General features: G+C 36.1%; 1 protein-coding gene and 1 pseudogene across 1 annotated transcript in view; one reads left to right on the top strand and one right to left on the bottom strand.

Moving 5' to 3' along the window:
• BRIP1 (BRCA1 interacting helicase 1) overlaps positions 1 to 19398 on the top strand; it is a 187215-nt gene that overhangs the window by 24306 nt on the left and 143511 nt on the right. The window lies entirely within an intron of this gene.
• LOC122423063 lies at positions 11439 to 11714 on the bottom strand (annotated as a pseudogene).

Here is a 19398-nt window from a genome sequence, read left to right as displayed (position 1 = left end):
ATTTTTTCATTACTTCTCGCCTTCAAGCTTCACAATGTTTGCTGTTTACATTATTGTAATCATGTGAGAATCCCAGGGACGGGGGAGCCTGGTGGGCTGCCGTCTATGGGGTTGCACAGGGTCGGACACGACTGAAGTGACTTAGCAGCAGCAGCATTATTAAAACTGAGCCAAGTGTTATGTTATGATTACACGTCTCTCCCCAAACCAGGTTTTATTTTTTCTAGTGCTAAATGTTAGTCTTGTCGTTTGCTTAGTTTTCGATATATCTGTAACTATTTATCTCCAAACTCTGACAGAACTTAAATTTGGTTAACTCATTCAAATGCATCAGATCAAGAATAGCCATATTTTTTAAACTCTCAATATTTAGTGAAAATAATGAAAATATATGATGTTGAATTTTAGTATCTGTATTTTAATGATTTTTTTAAATACAAAAGCATTATCTATTCCTTAGCAAAAATTTGGAAATGATCAAAATGTGTATTCTGGTTACTAATATTAATCTTTAATTCAACTATCCCCTCAGTATCAAGCCCTGTTATTCTGCTTGCTGTCCCCTTTTACACACACAAAAAATTAGTTACTAGTTGCTGTGTAACAAACCAACCATTTATTTAGCTTACTATTCTGAGGGTCAGCTGGGCTCAGCTGTGCATTTCTCTTGATCTCAGCTGAGCTACTCATGCCCTCCATGGTCAGCTGCAGGTCAGCAAGACAGCTCTGCTTCATAGGGTTGGTTGGCAGTTGGCTAGGACATGGGACCATGGGGTGAGAGTCTCTCATCATCCAGTATACTGAACTCAGCTTATATATATAGGTGGCCCCAAGGAACAGCAAGAGAGCAAACCCTAAATACCTTTTGAGCCTCTATTTCCTAATATCCCAGTCATCAAAGCAAGTCACATGGCCAAACCCAGATTCAAGGGATGGAGTTCACCCCTTGGTGAGAAGAGGTACCAAATGACCTTGCAAAAAGGGTTTACATACAGAAATGAGAAGAATTTGTGGCATTAATATATATGTGTGTGTGTATATGTATGTGTGTGTGTATATATATATAATGCATTATGCATATACTTTTTAAGAACAAAATTTGGATAGGATTTATTATTAAAAAAACTTCTTGAAATTATTTGGCCTCACTGCAAGGCATGCAGGATCTTGGTTCCCTGACCACAGATCAAACCTGGGCCCAGGTGGTGAAAGTGTAGAGTCCTAATCACTGGACTGCCAAGAAATTTCCATTAAAATTTGGACTAATACTGTATATAGCTTTTACTTTTCACCTAATGTATCATGGTTGTAGAAAAGGCTTTTAGAAATAGAAATCTTAAGTAGTCTATTTTGATGTGGTTTTGATCTAACCTTTTTTTTTTTTTTTTGCTATGCCAGGAGTTTGCAAACTACAATCCATGGCCCACTGCCTGTTTTTATAAATTTTGGGGATCACAGCTTACATTCATTACATATTGTTTGTGGCTACTTTTGTGCTACAGTGGTAGCATTGAATAGTTATGACAGATACCACATGGCTCACAAAACTTAAAATATTTACTCTTTGGTCCTTTAAAAACAGTTTACCAATCTTAATTGTGGTAAGTGAGGCCAGAAATTGGCGGCCTTAGTGTGAACCTCTTGCTTTATCTGCAGATTTACCTAAGGGCAGGGTGATAGAATGGATGAGTAATTGCCTGAGTGAGTTTCCTTCAGCTCCAATAGTTATGATTTTTTTAAGAGCTTGTAGAAGACATAATAGTGACCTCTACAGTGGAAATAGAAAGGATTATTCTCAAAAATTTCAAATCTCCATCATGCTGAATGAACTTCATGGTGAATGTTTCAGAAAGATTTGACGGTTATTTTTGTTGATCTGTAGACACATTGAATACATACAGCAATCTAGCTGATGTGTATACACATTTAATGATAGTAGAATCTACAGTTTCCATTTAGAAGCTTTTCACTCAATGATCGTGGGTATGGAAAAATAACTTTACCTTAGAAAACTATATGTTAATTGACCAATTTTCTGACCAGTAGATAGGCAGATCGATTTCTTTATTAAAATTTTTAAAGATTTTGACATAGTCACAGCATTATACAGAAATTAGAAATACAGTGCAAGTATATTTCCCATGAGCTGTTTGATAGTAAGTTATTCATGTGATATTCCATCACCCTGGAATACTTTTAGTGTCCATTTCCTAAAGCAAAGACATTCTTTAATAAAACCATAAAAATCAGGAAATTATAATTGATTCATTGTTATCTAATACTCTTAACAAGATCAAATTTTAGCCATTGTCTTTATGAAGCTTTTATAGCAGAAAGGTCCAGATCAGAATCATACATTGCCTGTTTAGTTGTCATTTAGTTATTTTCTTCAGTCTGGAGTAGTAGTTCCTCAGTCTTTGCTTGTCTTTCATGACCTTGACACTTCAGAAGACTACAGCCTTTTTAGAATGTCTCTCAACTTTGGGTTTTGTTATCATAAGATTACAGTTATGTGTCTTTGGCAAGAATGTCACAGAAGTGATGCTGCATTCTATCTATTGCATCTTATGAGGTGGCAAATAATTTCATTACATTACTGATTATTACTTTGATGACTTGATAAATATGCTAGGCATCACTGTTAAAGTTATCTTCCTTCTTAACTGAAGAGGACTTCGTAGGGTGGAACTCTGAAACTGTGTAAATAGCATGTCCTCATCAAACGTTCAGTTTATTCATTTTATATTTATCTTTATGGACTCATGATTTTCCTCTTTATTAAGTGATAATCCATTATATGATTTGTTTAAATGCTCAAGTTGGAGTTCAGTTAAGTTGCTTGTATATTTCTGACATGTATCTGTGTTCTTAGAGCACTTACTTGCTTTCTGGCATAGTAAGATGTGCTAGGGTCATCTCTGTCTTGTTTTCCTCCCCTTGTCCTAGATTCATCCAGTTTTCCATCCGTTTTCCAAAGAACCTTGGTTTCTTTTAAATATTATTTAGAAACCAGGTTTTTGATACTGATTTTACCCATTTCCTTTGGGGTTACTGTTCCAAGTCCTTTAAGCAGACAGAACTAGGCAATATGTGTCAGTGTAATATATGTGTATGTATATATTTACAGATACATGTTTGTCTACTTGCATGTTAAAATTATGTGTTCATAACAATATATCCAGTTTCAGTTCAACACCAGAGAATTCATTCTGTTTCTTCCTTTTTATAATTTTAAATTAAAGACCTATTCCTAGTTTTTCAAAAAGTTAAAAATAGAATTTCTGTATTGTAATTCGATTTCTAGGTATATATATAACAAAGAATTGAAAGCACATATTGAAACACTTGGGCTTCCCAGGTGGCACAGTAGTAAGGAATCCGCTTGCTAATGCAGGAGATACAAGAGATGTGAGTTCAGTCCCTGGGTTGGGAAGATCCTCTGGAGGAGGAAATGGCAACCCACTCCCATATTCTTGCCTGTACACCAATGTTCATAGCAGCATTATTCACAAGAGCCAGAGGGTGAAAACAACTTATGTATCTATTGAGAGATGGATGGATAAACAAATATAGTGTATACATGGAATATTTAGCCCTAAAAGGACGGAAGTTCTGATACATGCTACAACAAAGATTGAAGATATTATGCTAAGAGAAATAAGCCAGTTAGAAATGGACCAATATGGTGTAATTCCACTTATAGTTTACTTTGTATTTGTGTATTGATGTGAGAGTTTGACCATAAAGAAGGCTGAGTGCTGAAGAATTGATGCTTTCGAATAGTGGTGCTGTAGAAGACTCTTGAGAGTCCTTTGGACAAAAGAAATCAAACCAGTCAGTCCTAAAGGAAATCAAACCTGAATATTCATTGGATGGACTGATGCTGAAGCTGAAACTCCAATACTTTGGCCACCTAATGTGAAGAGCCAACTTATTGGAAAAGACCCTGATGCTGGGAAAGACTGAGGCAAAAGGATAAATGGGTGGCAAAGTATAAGAGGTTAGATAGCATCACCGACTCAGTGGACACGAACCTGAGCAAACTCTGGGAGATAGTGAAGGACAGAGAATCCTGGCATGCTGCAGTCCGTGGGGTCTGCAAAGAGTCGGACACAACTTAGTGACTGAACAAGAAATGTGTTGCTGTTATAGAAATATAACTCATTTTTGTATATTGACCATATGACCTGCAAACTTGCTAAATCACTTTTTGGTTCTAGTTGAAGATTGGCTCTTTTGAAGATTTTATAGGGCTTTCTAAGTACAGAGCTGTATGTTTGCATTCTCTAATAAACATTATTTTACTTTTAGTATTTGGATTTAATATGTTTTCTTATTTTATCTTAGTGACTAGGATATGCAGTACAAGGTTGAATTGGAGTGGTGAGAGTAGACATCTTTGTTCAAGTTTCATTGGGGGGAAAACCCATTAAGAATGATGAGTGATGTAGGTGTTTTGTATATGCTCTCTATCCAGTTGAGGAAGTTTCCTTCTGTGCCTGGTTTTTGTTTTTTTTTCCTTTTTGGCCGCACCTCAGGGCTTGTAGGGTCTTATAGTTCCTTCACCATAGATGGAACCCATGCCCCCTGCATTGGAAGTGTGGAGTCTTAACCTCTAGACTGCCAGGAAGTCCTTCCTTCTATTCCTAGTTTTGCTGAAAGTTTTATAATGAGTGAATGTTGAATTTTATACTTTAAATTTTATTGCATCCATTAGTAGGATCACATGGTTTTACTCCTATATCCTGTGGATGTATTGACTTACACTGTTTGCTTTTTGGATGCTGACCCAGCCTCACACTCAAGTAAAAGCTGGATAAAACCCACTTGTTTATGATGTTGTCCCCTTTTTATATCTTGCTAGATTTGATTTGTTAATACTTGTTGAGAACTTCTTGCATCTATGCTTCTTAAATATACTGGTCTTTAGTGGTTTTTGTGTGTGTGTGTGTGTATGCATTTTATTTTGTTTTGATATCAGGGTAATGCTGACCTTGTGAATTGGAAGTATTACTTAAATTTTTGATAGAATTCACCAGTTAAGCTATCTGGGCCTTGCAACTTGTTTTTGGAAAGAGTTTCACTTATACATTTAATTGCTTTAATAAATATAGGACTATTCAGATTTTCTGTTGCTTCTTGAGTCAGTTTCAGTAATTAGTATCTTTCAAGAAATTTGTCTATTTTATTCAAGTTTTTAAGTTTATTGTCATAATATTCAAAATATTCTCTCTTTAAAAAAAGCTGTAGGATCTATAGTGTTATTCCCTCTTCATTTCTAAGACTCAGAATTTGTATTTTTTTCTCTTTATTTTTTGATCCATCTGGATAGAGATTTATACATTTTTATTATAGTTTAAAAACTTTTGTTTTTGTTGATTTTTCTTTAATGTTTTTCCATTTTCTGTTTCACTGACTTCTGCTTTTGTCTTTATTTCCTTCATTTTTATTTTTTTTTAGATTTATTTATTCTCTTTCTAACTTCTTAAGATTGAAGCTTAGATAATTGATTTTGAACCTTTTCCCCACTAAGACAACCACTGAAAACTATACATTTCCCTATGCTTTCTGTGCATCACACAGATTTTGATACTATGTTACTTTTCTCCTCATTTTCCTATTGATTTCTTTAAGATTTATTTACAGTAAATAAACACTAAATAGTTTTTTCCCCAGATATTTTTCTCTTGCTGATTTGTGATTTGTGTGGTTAGAGAGCGTATTTTGTATGATTTCAGTTCTTTTTAATAATTTGTTTGTGAAAGCTCTGAATTTTTAGAAAGAATATGTATTCATTTATAGACTACTCCTCTGCTATTTGGTGAGTTAGTCTATAAATGTCAGTTAGCTCAAGTTGTCTTGATTGTATTGTTCATGTCTTGTGTATCATATTTTTTTTTTGATCTACTTATAAAGCAGAGAAGAGGGCTAAAGGTTCTATAATTGTAGATTTGTTTCTGTCACATTTATCTATCTTGCTTCCTGGAATTCAAGATTTTATCTTCTGGGTGTGTTAACCTATCTGTCATTAAGAAATGTCTTTGTTCTGAAATCTACTTTTCATAATTAATATAGTTGCTCTGACTTTCTTAGGATTAGTGTTTGAGTAGTGTATCTTCTTTCATCCTTTTAACTTATCTGTTTTTACATTTAAAATGGGTTTCTTATACATCATTGAATCTTCTGTTTTTATCCACTCTGATAAACCCTGCCTTTTAATTGGAGTGTTTACACCTTGTACATTTAATATAATAATCACTATGGTTGTTGTATATTTTCTATTTGTCTCCATTGTTCTTTATTTCCTTTTATAATTTTTTTGGCCTTCTTTTGGATTAATTGACCGTGATTTAGGATTCCATCTTTTCTCCACCATTTTCTTCTTACTATAACTCTGAGTTTATCTGTTTTGGAGTTTCTCTGAGATTTATAATTTGCATCTTAAATTTATCACTGTTGCTTTCAAGTATTTTACTCACATGCATTTTGTGAATGCATGCGTGCTCAGCTATGTCCAACTCTTCTGACCTCACAAATTATAGCCTGTCAGGCTCCTCTGTTCATGAGACTTTCTTGGCAAGAATATTATGGTTGGTCGCCATTTCCTCTTCCGGGGAATCTACCTGACCCAGGGATCGAATGCACATCTCCTGCATCTCTGGCATTGGCATACACTTAACATACAGTGTATGAAAACCTTTTCTCAGCCCCACTTGCCCTCTGCGATGGCCCACGCTCTATGGAGTGTGCGTCTCTCTGAATCTGAGTTAATCCACTTCTTACCTAAAAAAACAAAAAAACCTTCTCCCACTATACTTTAATTTCCACTTTCTTCCACTATGCTTTTATTTCTACCTTCTGATATGTCATTTTTGTTATATACTTTATTTCTGTATGTATTATGAACCATAGAGCATTTTATTATTATTTTTCCTTGATATCATCAGTTACTTTTTTGATTTTTAATTTTTTATTGAGACTTTATATAACAGTTTAAGGATCACTGCAGATTTGAAGGGAAGGTACAGATATGCCCTACCCAACTCATCCCATTATCAACATCCCCCACCAGAATGGCATGTTTCTTTTTTAAAAATTTTATTTATTTATTTAGCTGCACTGGCTCTTAGTTGTGGAATGCAGGATCTTCACTGCAGCATGTGGGCCTCTCTCTAGTTAGGGCATTCAGGCTCCAGACCATGCAGGCTCAGTAGTTGGGGTGTGTGAACTTTACTTGCCCTGCAGCGTGTAGGATCATAGTTCCCTGACCAGGGATTGAGCCCTGCACTGGAAGGTGGACGGCTAACCACTGAACCACCGGGGAAGTCCTCAGGATGGTACATTTTTTACGGTTGACGAGCCTGCATTGACAGGTCATAATCGGACAGAGACTAGTTTACATTTCCACATGCTAGCTATGGGCGCTGTACATTTAATGGGTTTGGAAAAATGGGTCATAACATGTGTCTGTGATATACAGAGTATTTTCACTGCCCTAAAACCCCTCTATGTTGTGCCTATTCATACCTTTCCTCTCCTCCTGCAAACCCTTTCAATCACTAGTCTTTTTACTGTCTCCATAGTTTTGCCTTTCCCAGAATAGTAAATATTGTTGGAATCATACTGTATGTAGCCCTTCAGATGAACTTCTTTCACTTAGTAATATTAAAGATTCCTCCTTGTCTTTTTTTTTTTTTTTTTGAGTATTGTATTTATTTCTTATTTTATACAACTCTTACTCTTTACAAAAATGGTTATAGTCATGCCCATAAAAGTGTAACCCATGGCATCTGAAAGCAAACACTCTTTGTAATTATTTAAAAGGGCCTTTTTAAAAATTATAATACAAAGGTCTGTGCTCTATAAGCAGTCCTCCACTGCTTATATCTTCCCTCTTAATTTGTATACCATATATTTATTTTTCTTGTCTTATAACATTAGCAAGGACATAAAGTTGAAAAGGAATGGTGAGAGGGAATAGCATGGGCTTGTACCTGGTCTTAGAAATCTTCACCTTTCTCATCATTAAATATAATGTTAGCTGTAAGTTTTTTGTAGATAGTCTTTATCAAGTTGAGGAAGTGCTCCACTATTTCTAGTTTACTGAGAGTTTTTATCATGTATGTGTGGATTTTGTCAAATGCTTTTTCTGCATCTAAGATTTCCCTATAGCTCAGATGGTGCCTGCAGTGCAGGAGACCTGGGTTCAATCCCTGGATCAGGAAGATCCCCTGGAGAAGGAAATGGCAACTCACTCTAGTATTCTTGCCTGGAGAATTCCATAGACAGAGGAGCCTGGCGGGCTACAGTCTTTGGGGTCACAAGGAGTTGGACATGACTAAGCGAGTATGTCATATTTCTTTTTTAGCCTACCAGTGTGTGATGGGTTACACTGATTGACTTTCAAATATTGAACCAACCTACATAGCTGGGGTAAATCACACTTGGTCATGGTTTATAATTCTTTTTACATATTATTGGATTCAGTTTGATAATATTTGATATTGTTTAATGAGGATTTTTGCATTCATGTTCATGAGAGATATTGGTGTGTAGCTTTCTTTTAATGTCTTTGCCTGACTTTGGTATTTGGGCAAATATTGGCCTAATAGAATGAGTTGGCAGCATTCTTTCTGCATCTATACTCTGAAAGAGATTGTAGAGAATTGGTAGAATTTCTTCCTTAAATATTTGGTAGAATTCACAAGTGAATCTGTCTAGGTCTGGTGCTTTCTTTTTGGAAAATTACAAATTATTGATTTAATTCTTTACTATATATAGGCCTATTCATATTGTTCATTTCTTGTGTCAGATTTGGCAAATTGTGTTTTTTAAGAAATTGATCTATTTCATTAGGTTATCAAGTTTGTGCACATAAAGCTCTTCATCGTAGTTTTTTATTATCCTTAGTGTCCATGGATTCTGTAGTGATGTCCCTCCTTCATTTCTGATTCTCATAGTTTTAAAAAATATTTATTTGGTCATGCCAGGTCTTAGGATCTTCAATCTTCTTTGCAGCCTGTGAGTGCTGTAGTTGTGGCTTGAGGGCTCTTAGTTGTAGCATGCAGATTCTTAGTTGTGACGTGTGGGATCTAGCCCTGACCAAGGATCAAACCCAGGACTCCTGCAATGGGAGCTTGGAGTCTTAGCCAGTGGACCACCAGGGAAGTCCTAATATTAGTAATTTTTGTCTTTTCTCTTTTTTCCTTAGTAGTCTGGCTAGAGACTTATTGATTTCATTGATTTTTTTTTTTTTTCCCAGAGAGGCAGGTTTTGGTTTCAGTGATTTTTCTCCGTTGGTTTTCTTGTTTCAGTTACATTGATTTCTGCTGTATTATTCTTTTCTTCTGCTTAATTCAGATTTAGTTTGTTCTTCTTTTTCTAGTTTCTTAAGGTAGAAACTTAGGTTACTGACTTTAGATCTTTCTTCTTTTCTAATATATGCTTTCAATTTCCTGCACAGCACTACTTTGACTGCCTACCATGTATTTTCATAGGGTATGTTTTTATTTTCATTTAACTGAAACTATATTTAAACTTCTCTTGACTTTTTTCTTTGATCCATGTGTTATATAGTTGTATGTTGTTTGATCCTCACTTATTTTGGGGTGTTCTAGTTATCTTTGTTTTATCAATTCTAGTTTAATTCATTGTGGGAGCAGACATTGTATTTCTATTTTTTTAAACTTTTGAAAGTACATTTTGTCCCCAGAATGTGGTCTTCTTGGTTAATGTTCCATGTGAAGTTGGCAAAAATGTGTATTCTTCCACTGTTGAATGAAAGTCTGTAGATGTCAGTTCTATCCAGTTGACTGGTGTTATTGTTGGGTTCAAGTATGTCATTATTGATTGTCTGCTTGGTTTTTTAAAGTCACTTAGTCGTGTCCAGCTCTTTGTGACCCCATGGTTATATAGTCCATGGAATTCTCCAGGCCAGAATACTGGACTGGGTACCCTTTCCCTTCTCCAGGGGATCTTCCCAACCCAGGGATTGAACCCAGGTCTCCCGCATTGCAGGCGGATTCTTTACCAGCTGGAAGCCCAAAATACTGGAGTGGGTAGACTATCTGTTCTCCAGCGGATCTTCCTGAACCAGGAATCGAACTGGGGTCTCCTGCTTTGCAGGCAGATTCTTTACCAACTGAACTATCAGCTGCTGCTGTCTGCTGCTGCTGCTGCTAAGTCGCTTCAGTCGTGTCCGACTCTGTGCGACCCCATAGGCAGCAGCCCACCAGGCTCCACCGTCCCTGGGATTCTTCAGGGAAGAACACTGGAGTGGGTTGCCATTTCCTTTTCCAATGAAGGAAGGTGAAAAGGGAAAGTGAAGTCGCTCAGTCGTGTCCGACTCTTCTCGACCCCATGGACTGCAGCCTACCAGACTCCTCCGTCCATGGGATTTTCCTGGCAAGAGTACTGGAGTGGGGTGCCATTGCCTTTTCCGGAACTGTCAGCTAGGTCTCTCCATTTCTGATAGTGACTTCAAATATTATAGTGGATTTAGCTATTTCTTTTGCATTCCTATTAGTTTTTGTCCCATATAGTTGGACACACTGATGGTAGGCACATACATGTTGAGGACTGTTTTGTTTTTTTTCCCTTGGAGAACTGGTTCCTTTATCATTATGTAATGACCTTTAAGAAATCTCTGATAACTTTCCTTTCTTTGAGGCCTTCTGTCTCTGAAATTAATATAGCTACTCTGCTTCTTTTTGATTAGTTGTAGCATGGTATATTTTTCTCCATCGATTTACTTTTAATCTAGAAGTGTCTTTATATCTAAAGTAGATTTTTTATAGACATCAAATATTTGGGTCTTGTTTTATGATCCTCTCTGACAATTTCTGTCTTTTAACTGGTGTACTTAGACCGTTGATGTTCAAAGTATTATCGACAAGATTGGATTAATATTTACCATATATATTACCATTTCCTATTTGTTGCTCTTGTTCTGTGTTCTTCTTTTTGTTTCCCAATCTTTATGCCTTTTGTGGTTTTAAATAAACATTTTATTTATTTTTGTTTTATTTATTTTAGAAGGATTAGGGAGACAATTCTGTTTATTATCAAAGATCAAGAAACAAAATCTGGAAATGCTCTATTATAAGTGCTGAGGAGCTACAAAGGAGGGGTAGGGTGAAGGAGACACAATAATACACAGCATTCTTTTGAAGAGCCCCAACTCTTCATTCTTCTCTCTTTTTTTTTTCCAAACCTTTCATTCTAATATTTGAATCAAAGAGAGACAGCCATCCTTTGTCACTGAGACTGCAGAAGAATGGAAACCTCACTCAGTCTGTCAGTTCCTATAGGGCAAACAGAGCAAGAACATATTTAAAGCTGATGCAGAGGCTGCTCATGGTCTGCTGGGAGCCCCCTTGCCAAGCAGACTGGATGCTGAAGGTGGTCCTTGGCTGCCAGTGCTGGCTGGTCCTGGCTTCCTAGAGCCTGGACTTCTCTTGATTCTCAGTGACAGGATTGTCAGTTGAATACAGTTGACCAGTATGACCTGTTGACAGACTTATTCTAATGTCTCTTTTGGCTTTGTTCATTAGGGCTTGAATTTTTATAGGATTCTCTACATTCTTATTTTCTCTGAAGGCAACTCATGTCCTCCTGATGGTGTAAGTTCTGTAGTTGTAGGTGATGAAGTGCTTGCTTTTCTTCAGCATTGCTGGGTACAGATCCAGAACTTGTGTCGGGCTGGAGGCTGCCATCTTGGGACAAAAAAACCCCCAGTGGGTCCTCTTTGTGGAGGTCCTGAGTTTAATGTGACCTGCAAAACTTATGCAGCCTTAGGGTGCCTGAGCCAGCCATATGCATGGGCTCTGCTCAGGCAGTGGCCCAGGGCCTGGCCCAGGTGGGCTCAGGCCGTAGGCATTGGCACATGTCCTAAGTAAGTATTTTATTTGATTCCATTTTCTCTCCTTTCTAGCATAGCCATCATATTCCTTCCTTCCTCTTTCCTTCCCTCCCTCCTTTCCCCTTTTTTGCTGGTTGCCCTCGATTTTGCAGTATGTATTTATGGCAAATCCAAGTGTACTTTCCCATAACACTATATGATTTCATGGGTAGTATGAGTATCTTATATACAGTATAATGCTAATTTTTCAGTCCATCCCTTGTATCATTGCTATCATTTGTTTCATGCCTATATAAGCATATAAATTGACCCTTGAACAATGCAGGGGTTAGGGACACCAACCCCCCCCCCACCCAGCAGTCAAAAATCTGTGTATAATATTTGACTTCCCAAGTGGCTCAGTGGTAAAGAATCTGCCTGTAATGCAGGAGACAAGAGTTTGATCCCTGGGTCGGGAAGATCCCTTGGGGCAGGAAATGGCAACCTACTCCAGTACTCTTGCCTGGAAATCCCCATGGACAGAGCAGCCTGGTCCTGGACAGAGGAGCTACAATCCATGGGGTCACAAAGAGTCAGGCACAACTGAGTAACTAAAGAACAACAACAACAAATTTAACTACCAATAGCCTGCTGTTGACCAGAAGCTTTACCAATAGATAACATAAAGTCAGTTAACACATGCTTTGTATGTTATTTGTATACTTACAGTAAAGTAAGAGAGTAAAGAGAGAGGAAAATGTTATTAAGAAAATCATAAAGAGAAAATATATTTATAGTACTGTACCACTACTGTAAGTTTGCATCATCTATAAGATGAAGCATCAATGTAAGTCATTAACCACAACAATATTGTCTTAGATACAAAACACTGTAGATGTTATCTGTATTTCTAACACTAGGTAAAATGAAAAGATAGTGTGAAAAAAAGAATTTGTATTAGTTTAGAGGTATTAAAATTTATACATTGATATTGGAAAAGCTTTATGATATGATATTTTTATGGTAATTTAGTGTAATTGATATAGTTGCTTCACAGTAACCTGATTTATACACTAATGAATCAATCATCATTCAATTTTTAAGGCATAAAGTATTACAGTCATGTTCATAATATGGTATTAGAAAAACATTGTTACTTTCTTTTTTAAAAAGCCACTTACCTGTGATGATATGCTGATGTGCAGTTTCTCCAATTATGAAACAGAGAGGAATACTATATGGTAATGTAATTCTTTGAAAGTTATAAAATAGAAAGCTAACATATTATTAATTTTATGCTAAATGTCTCTCACCTTATACCTATGTAAGGAAAGACTAGCATCTACATGTATGTTATGCATTTATGACATGCCATACATTTATTTATTTGTATTTCTAGGCTCTGGTTCATCTGAGTTTTTTCAAATTTTTGCAAATCTTAAAATTCCAATATATTTATTGGAACAAATTTGTGTAAGTGGAACTGTGCACTTCTAACCTGTGTTAAAGTTAAACTGTTTCTATTATTTATTATTAAATTAAATTAAAGTAATTATTAAATTAAGTATTATTATTTTCTTCTTATTATCATTATTGACCAAACTATTCTATGTTAGGTCAAATAAGAAAAATGAAAGTTTAAAATTCATATTCACTATTAATTTTTCCAGGGCTCTTGCTTACTTTATGTATATAAAAATTTTTTTCTTGTCTCTGAAGAACTTCTTTTAACATTTTTTGAAAGGCAAGTCTACTGGCAATGAATTCCTTCAGTTTTTGTTTGTCTGAGAAGGTCTGTATTTCTCCTTCACTTTTGAGGAATAATTTCTCAGGGTACAGAATTTTAGATTGGTGGTTTTTTCTGTTAACATTTTACATATTTCATTCCACTCTCTTCTTGCTGCATGGCTTCTAAGGAGAAGTTGGATATAATTATTATCTTTGTTCCTCTGTTGGTAAGGTGTTTTTCCTCTCTGAATTCTTTCCTTCAGGATTTTTTTTTTAATCTTTGATTTTCTGTGGTTTGAAGGTGATATGCTTACACGTAGCTTTTTTTTTTTTTGACATTTAATCCTGTTTGGTGTTGTCTGAACTTTCTGAACCTGTGGTTTTTTTGTGTCAGGCATGAGGTAGGGGGAAATCTTGGTCATTATTCTATCAAATGTTTCTTCTGTTACTTTTCCTTTCTAGTATTCCCTCTATGCACGTGCTAACTGTCTGTAGTTGTCCCACAGTCCTTGAGTATTCTCTTCTGTTTTTCTGTCTTTGTTATCTTAGGTTTGGTTTTCAAACATTCTGGTGATATATCCACTAGCTCAGAGTCTTTTGTCAGCTATGTCCAGTCTACTAAAAAGCCCATCAAAGGCTTTTTTTTGTGTCTGCTACAGTGTTTTATTTCTAGCATTAAAAAAGAACTCTTCCTTAGGATTTCCATCTCAGCTTACATTGTTGTGTTCTTACATGCTATATGCTTTATCCAGTAGAGCCTTCAGCATATTAATCATAGGTGTTTTAAATCCCTAATATGATAATTCCAGTATCCCTGATGTGTCTGGCTCTGATGCTTGCTCAGTCTCTTCAGATTGTATCTTCTGCCTTTTGGTATGCCTTGTAATTTTCTTCCTTGTTAGCTAGATATGACATGTTAGCTGGATAAAAGAAGCTGCTGTAAACAGATCTTTAGTAATTTGGTGGTGAGGGGTCAGGGGAAGGTAAGTGTTCTGTAACCGTGTGATTGGGTCTTAGTCTTTTAGTGATAGTGAGCCTGTGCCTCTGGACTGGGACAGGATGGCTTGAGTGAATTGGAGTTTTTTCCCTTCTCCCATATGGAAGGCTAGAACTGCTAGTGTTGGGTAATTCCCTTCCCCCAGGTGGTTTAGGCTCTGATAATACCCCGACTGATTAGGCTCTGGTTAACTAGTTTCCTTTTCCCCTGAGGGCAGGGTTTGTTAAGAAAACCAAAGTGTTCTGGTATATTTCAAAATTGTTGCCTTACCCCCTCCCATTACTGGGAGCACAAGGGTGTTTTTCTCCCATGTGATTTTCTCCCCTGATCTGGCTCCTAGACATAACTCTTAGAATATTTGGGAACCCTCCATGACTAAGTACCCCTAAATTTTTAACTAAGAGAGTCATGCATATTGAGCCTGTAGCAGTTCATCATTTACAGTTGAGGCTTTGTTAGCCCAGCACTTGTTCCTGCACTGGTTTTCACTGGTATTGCTGCTCCAGTAAGCTGTTACTTCCTGTATTCACCTGTCTCCTAATCTTAAAGGCAATGGTTTGTCCTCCCCTCTCTTACTAATCCAGGAAAAGTTATTGATTTTTCCGCTTTTTCGCCTTTTTACTTGTCAGGATGGAGTGGTGACTTCCAAGATATTTATATCAAAAATGGAAACCAGAAGTCTACCTCCATTTTTTAAATAAATTTACAAATCAGGAAAATTATTTCTTGCTTCATCTTTTTATTTCCTTTTTCTAGTTCCCTTTATCCCTTCATGTAGGTTCAGGTTTCTATGTTATATAATTTTTCTTTTAGCTTAAAAAGCTTCATTTAACACTTGTAGTGTGGCTCTGCTGCTGGTAACAGATTTTCTTGTTCATTTTTTTAAAAATGATACAATTTTAAATGTATTTTTTTTAAAATGTGATACAATGTACATAACAAAATTTGCCATTTTAACCATTTTTTGTGTTCAGTTCAGTGGCATTAAGTCTATTCACATTGCTGTGAATTCTTCTGTCTTCCCAACTGAAACTCTTGTACTTACTAAACAATAACTCCTGTCCTCCCTTGCCTCAGCCCCTTGATAACTACCATTCTCCTTTCTGTCTGTGAATTTAACTACTCTGGAACCTCATATAAGTGGAATTGTGCAATGTGTATCCTTTTGTATCTGAGTTATTTCATATAGCATAATGTCTTCAGAGTTCATCCATGTTGTAGCATGTGTCAGAATTCCCTTGTATGATTAATATTCTGGTCAATGCCTGTATATCACGTTTTGTTTATCCATTCATGCGTCAGTGGTCATTTGAGTTGTTTTCCTCTTTTGGCTATTGTGAATAACGCTGCTGTATGAATGCTGGTGTACAAATATCTTTGTGTTCATCTCTGCTTTCACTTCTTATGGATATATATCCAGAGGTGGGATACCTGGATCACATGGTAATTCCGTTTAATTTTTTGAGGAATTTCCATCCTATTTTCCACAGTGACTACACTATTTTATATTCCCACTGATGGTGTAGGAAGATTCTGTTGTTTTTTTTTTTTTCTCCTGGCTGTGCCTTGAGGTGTGTGGGATCTTAGATCCCCAGCCAGGGATTGAACCTGTGCTGCCTGCACAGGTTCCCTAACAGAACCCTCACCGTTGGACCATGAGGGAATTCTCAGGAAGGTTCCGGTTTCTTCACATCCTTGCCAAGCACTTGTAATTTTCTGTTCCGTATTCTGTTTTCTTTTTAAATTATAACCATCCTAATGGATGGGAAATGGTATGTCTTTGTGGTTTTGGTTTGCATTTCCTAATGATTAGTGATGTTAAACATCTTTTCATGTGTGTATTGTCCATTTATAAATCTTTTTTCCTTATTAAGTAATTATTTATTTATTTGGTTGCACTGGGTCTTCCTTGCTGTGAGCAGGCTTTCTCTAGCTGCAGCGAGTGGGGGCTACTCCCTGATGCAGTACGCTGGCTTCTCTCGTTGCGGAGCACAGGATCTCGGGAGTGTGGGTTTCAGTAGCTGCAGCTCATAACTCATTGATTGTGGTGCACGGCCTTAGTTGCTCTGTGGCAACTAGCGCTGCTTTAGAGGCTTGGATACTGATAATTTGTCTACTAATTTTTAATGGTGGTGAAAGAAGCAGAAATCTCTTATTTGTAGCATTTTGGTCAGTATGTAGAAGATGACATCACAGGATGGCTTTGTTTTCTCATTTTAAAAAGATTAATTGAAAAAAGTTTGAAAAATGCCAAAATACTGTATGATAAAGGAGAAAATAAAAATATCGGATAATTCCAAAGGATTTTTGAAGTAAAATATACAACTGCAAATATCATAAGGGTGCAGTTGGATTTATTTTCACCAACTAAATAATATGTCGTTTACCACAGTTTCTGTATTCCTAGGTACTTTTTGATTCATGGCTTGATAGTTTAGATTTCATAATCATGTAGTTTTATTCAAGGAAAGTACATAAGTATATTTTCTACTATAGCGTATCAAGAGGCACATGATGCCAGTTTGTCTCCCTACTGCTAATGTTAAAAATCGACCACTTGGGTAAAGTGGTGACACGAGGTCTCCATTATAAAGGCATATTTTTCTTTTGTAATTAAGAAGTAATCTTTGGGGTGATACTTGGAGTCTCTGTGAGTATCTTGTTTCCCAGCAACATTTACCCAGTGATTTTAGCATCCATTTATGTACCTTATAGGAATCAACTATTACATGGGAGTTGTAAAATAGTGATTTTTAAGATTTTATCATTCTATTTACAAGTTTTAGCTAGCAATCTTCTCTAAGGAAGAACTTTCCTTTTTCTCCCCCATTTCCTTTCTTTGATTCTTCTTTTTTTCCTTTTTTTTTTTTTGTTGTATCAATAAATATCCCAGGTATTTCTCATGAAGTTGTTCAGTGTGACTACTCACTATACTTTTAGACTCATTGCTATAGTCACATCTGTATAAAGTGCTACTGTTCCAGGAGGACTGTTGCTCTGTATAGGTTGGTCATCTTTATATTTGTTCTTTAACTGAGAAGTCTTAGAGAAATATGATTGTTCTAGTATAAATTTAGATGAAAAATTATACCACTTTGGGGTGTTCTTGGTTATAAACTCAGAAACTGAGGCAGCTGTGTTGAGGAATTCCCATTTACAGTAGGCAAGAAAGTAAACAGTAAGTGGAGAGCAGGGTAACAGACACTTATGGTATCAAAAAACAACCGTGCAAGTGATCTGTCTTAATGTGCTAGCCCACTGCAGTTTAACATATTGCTTACAACCTTCACAATAGAATTTGAGTGACTTCAGTTACACATTCCAGGAGACTGGCAGTCTGTTACAATCAGAATCTGAACTTTAGAGCAGGCTAATTTACAGCGATGGGATGAAGAAAGTTGTGGATTTGTATTACACACTCTCACCTGACACTGTATCTGATCTCTTACCTGCTGATTGACATCTTGAATGAGCTCTTTGAAGCAAGTTCCAGCTTAATTAAAACGTTTGCTTGGTTAGCAGTGATCTGTGAAAGCCTGTGATAAATATTGAATCAGGTTCACCTGCTGGTTGCTGTGAGTGGATAAACAGCTGCCTTGTGCAGTTTAATCATGAAACTGTGGCAGTAGAGTACTACTGTTTGAATTTTTAAAAAAGAATAGTTGAAACGGTATAGTTGCGTCACTTTTGCTATCTTAACTAGAGTGTGCACCTCCGTGAGAGTTTGCGCAACAGGCAGTCAGTACGTCTTCAGATGGCAGGGACAACAGCAAATGGTTAATAAAGGTTAACAGTAAACCTTCTTTCATATGCCTCAAACTATAATTCGGTATTCATTGACTTGTTTTTACCACTAGTTCTTCATGTGCATGATGTTTGGAAATAAAAAAGGGCAGTATTTTGCTTTTTTTTTGGGGTCAAGTTAAATGGTAGATTAAAAATGATCTTGTTAATTAAAACTTTAAGATTTAAGGTTATGAATTCTAACTTCTCACAAATTTATCATGAATTTTGTAGCCACTTGAAGAGCTTCAGATTTTATTTTTTCATCTGTAAAATGGAGTTAGAAATAAACATTAGTGAACTGTTATAGAATTTTGTTAATATTGCATAATTAACAAACATTAAAAGAGAAATTAATTTACAAGTAGTAGAGGAATCTTTATAAAATTATCTTCTTTGGACTATCAACTTGTTTATTCCTTTACAGAATTAATGTGACTAAGCAAGTTCATTGTAAATAAAATGCTATTTCTATTTTATTTTCTTTGTAAAATCAGACATAAATTCTGGAGTAAAGTCCTCACCCAAATAAGTCATAGTCTTCTGTGAGCACATAATGATAACTTATGGACTCACTTTCTAAATAATGTATACAAAATTGTGTTTCTAGTTTCCGGGTGATCCCAAACTCTCTCCTCTGCAACAATACATGGATGTAAATTAGGAGTCTGTTTCTTAATCAATTAAGTTGAAAAGTTTGGTCACAAGAGATTAAGATGATAGTTGTTCTGTTAGGTATTAAGCTGCTGAGGAGTAACCAGTGTATTTGCTGTTTTAGGTTTCTTTTGAAGCACTCTTTAGCATTTTCCAAATGTGTACTACGTTCCTTAGCTCCAAGGATTATCTACTGTAGTGGGGATTCCTAATTTTTTACCTAACGTTTTTATAGTTTTATTCCTATCATCAGTTTGTCTGGAAGTTTATGGGGAAAATAAAATTTTGTTTAAGTCACACTTAACCTGCTTAACACTTTTTTTGATCTTTATCTATGTTGATACTTAGAACTCTGGTTCTTTTTTTTTTTTAATTATCTACAGTATTCCATTGATAG

The sequence above is a fragment of the Cervus canadensis genome, chromosome 1 (genome assembly GCF_019320065.1).
Source record: "Cervus canadensis isolate Bull #8, Minnesota chromosome 1, ASM1932006v1, whole genome shotgun sequence".
Classification (NCBI taxonomy): domain Eukaryota; kingdom Metazoa; phylum Chordata; class Mammalia; order Artiodactyla; family Cervidae; genus Cervus; species Cervus canadensis.
Note: the sequence above shows the minus strand (reverse complement) of the source record. Positions and strands in the feature narration are given on the sequence as shown.